This window comes from Danio rerio, chromosome 21, assembly GCF_052040795.2.
Source record: "Danio rerio strain M-AB ecotype USA chromosome 21, GRCz13ab, whole genome shotgun sequence".
Taxonomy (NCBI): domain Eukaryota; kingdom Metazoa; phylum Chordata; class Actinopteri; order Cypriniformes; family Danionidae; genus Danio; species Danio rerio.
Genome location: NC_141041.1, coordinates 17,004,493 through 17,010,288, shown reverse-complemented (window position 1 = coordinate 17,010,288; position 5,796 = coordinate 17,004,493). Strand labels below are relative to the sequence as shown.

At 35.1% G+C, this 5,796-nt stretch overlaps 1 long non-coding RNA gene across 1 annotated transcript; it reads right to left on the bottom strand.

Annotated features, from left to right (window-relative positions):
* Window positions 1-779: 779 nt before the first annotated feature.
* On the bottom strand, window positions 780-4,362 carry LOC147831879 (uncharacterized). Its single transcript, XR_015520168.1, has 2 exons — window positions 2,421-4,362; window positions 780-1,533 (listed from the first exon to the last, which is right to left on the bottom strand). It is a non-coding gene; the product is annotated as an uncharacterized LOC147831879 (long non-coding RNA).
* Between the last annotated feature and the right edge of the window lie 1,434 nt (window positions 4,363-5,796).

Sequence of the window (5,796 nt, the reverse complement as noted above, 5' to 3'; positions counted from 1 at the left end):
AAAGTAGATTTCACTGACTTTCCTAAACTTTCTACTTTTCCATGATGACAGTAAATAATATTTTACTAAATATTTTCAAGAAACTTCTAGCTTAAAGTTACATTTAAAGGCTTAACTATAAGTTAACTAGGCATGTTAGGGTAATTAGGCCAGTTCTTGTATAAGGACGGTTAGTTCGGTAGACTATGAAAAAATATATAGCTTAAGAGGCTAATAATTTTGTTCTTAAATATTTTTTAAAAAAAATTAAAAACTGCTTTTATTCTAGCCTAAATAAAACAAAGAAGAAAATCTCCAGAAGAAAAATATTATCAGACATAATGTGAAAATTTCCTTGCTCTGTTAAACATCATTTGGGAAACATTTAAAAAAAGAAAAATAAATTTAAAGGAGGGCTAATAATTCTGACTTCAACTATATAACTAAAAAAAAAATTCTAATTTATATTCTCAAATTAGTTACCCCAAAAGTACTTATGTCTAAAAGTTGCAGGATAATGAATCAATGATTCTAAGAAATGTATTACATATACGTAACTTGACAATACTTTTTTTTTCTCACCACCACACTAGTCTTTTTCACAAGACAAAATTTTGTTGTTGGAAACTGTATTTTATATACTTAAATTTGTCTTTAGCATGCTACAAATACTTGAGTAAGAGACGTTTTACTTGATTTGGGTCATTAAAAAAACTCCCTATGATGTATGTAGCCTATACCTGCTGTAGTCAACCTAAAACCTACAGTAGGTTGATATAAAACCAAAACAATACCCATTCTTGTCTTAGGACATTTTATTAAGCAAATTTTTGAATAACAGTAAGTTGATACAATGTTAAATATATAGTAAATCTGCTGGTTTTAAACAAACAGAATAAAAAAAAAACACAGTTATGTAACAACTATAACATTACCGTTATATCTTAGGACATATTTGATTAACTTTTTATTACCTACACCAAATGTTGACTAATGAAGGTACATTTATAACAATGATTTTTTTGTTAGACTACTGTGATGTCAAACCATGTTGCATACAAATGCATTCAACAGACTTATATGACAGTGTATTGCTGTGGAAGACGAGACAGGTGTTTAGAAAGAGTGTACTTTATTTTGTTTGACCTGCATGGTTATTTAAACAAAATAAACTTTCAGAAAACAGCCCAGAAAACTTTATAATGCGCGCGCTCGTTAATATAACCTGCGGTTGTCTTCAACTGTTTTCTTCAACGGTTGTCCTTCTTTGCTCAACAACTCAGCTGAAAAACAAAACAAAACATTACAACAGTCAGACATAGAGCAAATAACATAGAATCACCAAGAGGCGACACTCTAGTGCAATTTGGGAAACAGAATCCGGGGTCTGTTGCTGGGCGCTGCTGTTGCAGTGGAGCGTTCTATTGAGTGTCGCCTCTTGGTCATTCTAGGCTTTTTGCATAAAGTTAAATCATAACAGTTATCATGGTTTCTATTTCAAACCATAGTAAAGTTTGAAACTAGTTTAAAATAGAAGATGAGTGGGCCTCGCTGCTCCCACCCACCATAACCCTCGCAGCGAGGACCCACTTCCGGCCTCCCGTGTTTCCCTGAGGGTCACGGCGAATTACTGCCTGCTATGGACAAAAACATATTAAATATATTCAATATATATTTTTACATTTTTGGTGCTGTGTAATATTCTGGGATGCAGTAGAATATGGAGACAGATGAATATAATTGGGCTTATGCTGAGCTAGTGTTGTTCCCATACTTATAAACTTCCGGTGACCTGTTGTTATGAGTTTTTTTTTTGTCATTTTATAGGGTTCCTTTTACAGCATTCATGTTGTAATGTAATTAAAATACATTCAGTTAAATAAATTTTGGCATTCGTTTAGTTGTTCAAGCGTAAAACGAGACAAAAGACCTTTTACTCGCACTCGCCTGTCAGAATCGGCAGGCTAGCGCAGAAGCTCCATTGAATATACAGGGGTAAAATAAATGCTCATATTATAAAGACATGGCGGGGAAAATGTCATTTAATGCAGTGCTTCTTGTACAATCTGAGGCCCACTTTATATCGGATATCACTCAGCCAGTGGAGATCGCTGATTTTTAAAGAAAACAGACCTTGAACGTGCAGATTTTTCCGTTGGCATAAAGTTCACCGGAAGCGCTTAACCCAAACTACTGGCAAATTAAAAGTCCTATTAGCATGCTTCGGCATATAGTGTTGGGCAGAAGCGTCGCTACTCGCTTTCACTTTTCAGTAGCGAAGCTAAATTATTAGTCAAGTAGCGCAGTAGCGTCCACGCAAGCTACATCTACCGATCGTGGATCAATAAGTGACTATATATATATATATATATATATATATATATATATATATATATATATATATATATATAAACGACTTAAGTATTTTAAATGTGTAACACCTTTTTTTATTGATTTTTTTGTTTTAGCTGTCATATACCATAATGTGTTTCTGTTTAGAACAGCATATTATTTACAGTAAATAATTGAACTGAACTATTATGCCTCATATGTTTCATTGACATTTTTATTGATCACTAAGATATGATTGTCTTGGATTTAAGTTGCTTTGATTTTAAAAAGAAAATTGTAAAAATAGCTTATATGTAGCTAAGCTACTTTTGCCATGTAGCTTTTAGCTTGCTACATTTCCCAGGGGGTAGCTTTAGTGTAGTTAAGCTACATTTTAAGTAGAGTAGCTAATAGCTTAGCTCACTACATTTGTCAAGTAGCTTGCCCAACACTGATTATTTTCTATCTTTGACATTAACACCATCTAATAAAATCTAATATTAATAGTTTATTTGGTTCACTGTAACCATGCAAAATCCTCACTAGGCCTACTGGTATTGCATCAGTTCTAATACTATAACCACGTGGAGGCACTGGAAAACGTAACTTCTCTAGATATTCAGTATAAGTCAGTAAATATCCTTTGTTGAATAACTGTGAAACCATTAGAATATCTTTTAACTCGATTATCATATAAAATTGATGTAATGACAGGTCTGAGAGCAGCACTGCTAGCATCAAGACACCATTTAACCCAAAGGTCTCAAACTCAATTCCTGGAAGGCCGCTGCTCTGCATAGTTTTGCTCAAACCCTGATAAAACAGCTGATCCAACTAATCAAGGTGCTCATGACTCTTTTGAACACCTTGATTATTTGGATCAGCTGCGTTTGATGCGGCCATCCACGAATTGAGTTTGAGACCTTAGATTTAACCCTTGCCCGTGTGCATCGATTTGAAAAAGTTATAAATAGCATAGATCAGGGGTGACCATACTCGGTCCTGGTGGGCCTGCAAAGCTATGGGCTAGCTAAAATCTGCAGGACATCAGATTTTCAGGATTGATTTCGGGCACCCCTGGCATAGACACACATAAAATGTGAGTCTTAGTAGAAGAATCATATATTTGAATAATATTTAAACTTTTAATTTATAACTATATTATCAACTTTCACTTACTATTTTACCAGCAGCAGCAACCCTGATGATGTCAAAAATTAATTTTAAGGATTTTTAACCCTTTAAAGCAGGGGCGTCCAAAAACTCAGTCCTGGAGGGCCGGTGTCCTGCATGGTTCAGCTCTAACTTCCTTCAACACACTTGACTGGAAGTGTAAGTACAGGGATGTCCAAACTATGTACAAACTGCATAGTTTAGCTCCAACTTTTTCAACACACCTGCCTGGAAGTTTCTAGTATACCTAGAAAGAGCTTGATTAGCTGGTTCAGGTGTGTTAACTTGGGGTTGGAACTAAAATATTCAAGACACCAGCCCTCCAGCAACAAGTTTGGGCACTCCTGCTTTAAGCTGTAATTTGTTTATGGGTCTCAAACTCGATTCCTGGAGGACCGCAGCCCTGCAGTTTTGCTCCAATCTTAATCAAACACAGCTAATCCAACTAATCAAGTTGTTCAAGGGTCTTTAACATCTGGATCAGCTGTGTTTGATTAAGATTGGAGCAAAACTGCGCAGAGTTGCGGCTCTCCAGGAATTGAATTTAAAACCCATGATTTAAAGTGTACACACTTTTTTTGAACAAAATAGCAATACAATACACTTTTTTCAATGTTTACTAAAGGCTAAGCAGATTATGTATTATTGTACAATCTTGGATAAGTCAGTGGTCAAAAAGGATATTAACATCATCACTGATTAGTTTTCTTTTTATGTAGTGTCACATTAAAAAAAAAGTAGCACTTAGGTTTACACAAACGTCGGTTTCACATTAAAATGCACACAATTACTCTTTTTTTCATCAGCTAGTCCTTGCTTTATCGGGGGTCACCCAAACAAAAGTATTAATAATCATTTAATTAAAGTCACAATGATCACAAAAAAATAAATAGGTTTTACAATAAGGTTCATTAGTTAATGCATTTACTACATTTACATTTAGTCATTTAGCAGACGCTTTTATCCAAAGCGATTTACAAATGAGGACAAGGAAGCAATTTACACAACTAAGAGCAACAATGAATAAGTGCTATAGGCAAGTATCAGGTCTGTAAAGTCTAAGAAGGGAAGTATTAGTATTTTTTTTTCTTTTGTACAGTTAGTGTGATATTCAAAGAGGCAATTGCAGATTAGGAAGTGAAGTGGAGACTAAATAGTTGAGTTTTTAGTCGTTTCTTGAAAGTAGCGAGTGACTCTGCTGTTCTGATGCAGTTAGGGAGTTCATTCCACCAACTGGGCAGATTGAGCGTGAGCGTTCGCGAAAGTGATTTCTTCCCTCTTGGGATGGAACCACGAGGCGACGTTCATTCACAGAACGCAAGTTTCTGGAGGGCACATAGATCTGAAGAAGCGAGAGCAGATAAGAAGGAGCAAGGCCAGAAGTCACCTTGTAGGCAAACATCAGAGTTTTGAATTTGATGCGAGCAGCAACTGGCAGCCAGTGCAAACGGACTAGCAGCGGAGTAACATGTGCTCGTTTAGGTTCATTGAAGACAACTCGTGCTGCTGCATTCTGGAGCAGCTGAAGAGGCTTGATAGAGTTAGCTGGAAGCCCAGCTAGTAGAGAGTTGCAGTAATCCAGTTTGGAGAGAACAAGAGCTTGAACAAGGAGTTGAGCTGCATGTTCAGATAAGAAGGGTCGGATCTTTCTGATGTTATAGAGTGCGAATCTGCACGATCGAGCAGTTCTAGAAATGTGGTCAGAGAAGTTTAGTTGGTCATCAATCGTTACTCCAAGGCTTTTCACCATTTTGGATGCAGTAATTTACTAGCTAGTAGTAAGTAAGTTAGTAATTTACTAACATGAACTAATCATAAACAACACGTTCAGCATTTATTAATCATAATTAAACATTTATTAATGCATTACTAACATTCAAGTCCATGCTTGTTAACATTAGTTAATGCACCATGAGTTAACATGAACTAACAATGAACTACTGTATTTTCATTAACTAACGTTAACATGAACAAATACAAAAGTAAATGTATTGTCCATTGTTTGTTCATGTCAGTAAATGCATTAACATTAATTAATGAACCTTATTGTGAAGTGTGACCAATAAAGAAAACGTCTACATTGCACAAGTGTTGAAATTCACCCAGTTAAAAGAACTGTTACTTTCCTTTAGACCATGACCAAACTCCCAACACATCTGTAAACTACTGTGATTTCATGCCAATTTTTAAATAAAAATAATTTATTTATTACTTAATATTATTTTTTAGACAACACAGTATAATGAAAATACATCAAAAAAAGTGAATAAATCATTATTTGGCGAAATAACTGTAGTTTTCAATCCCAACAAA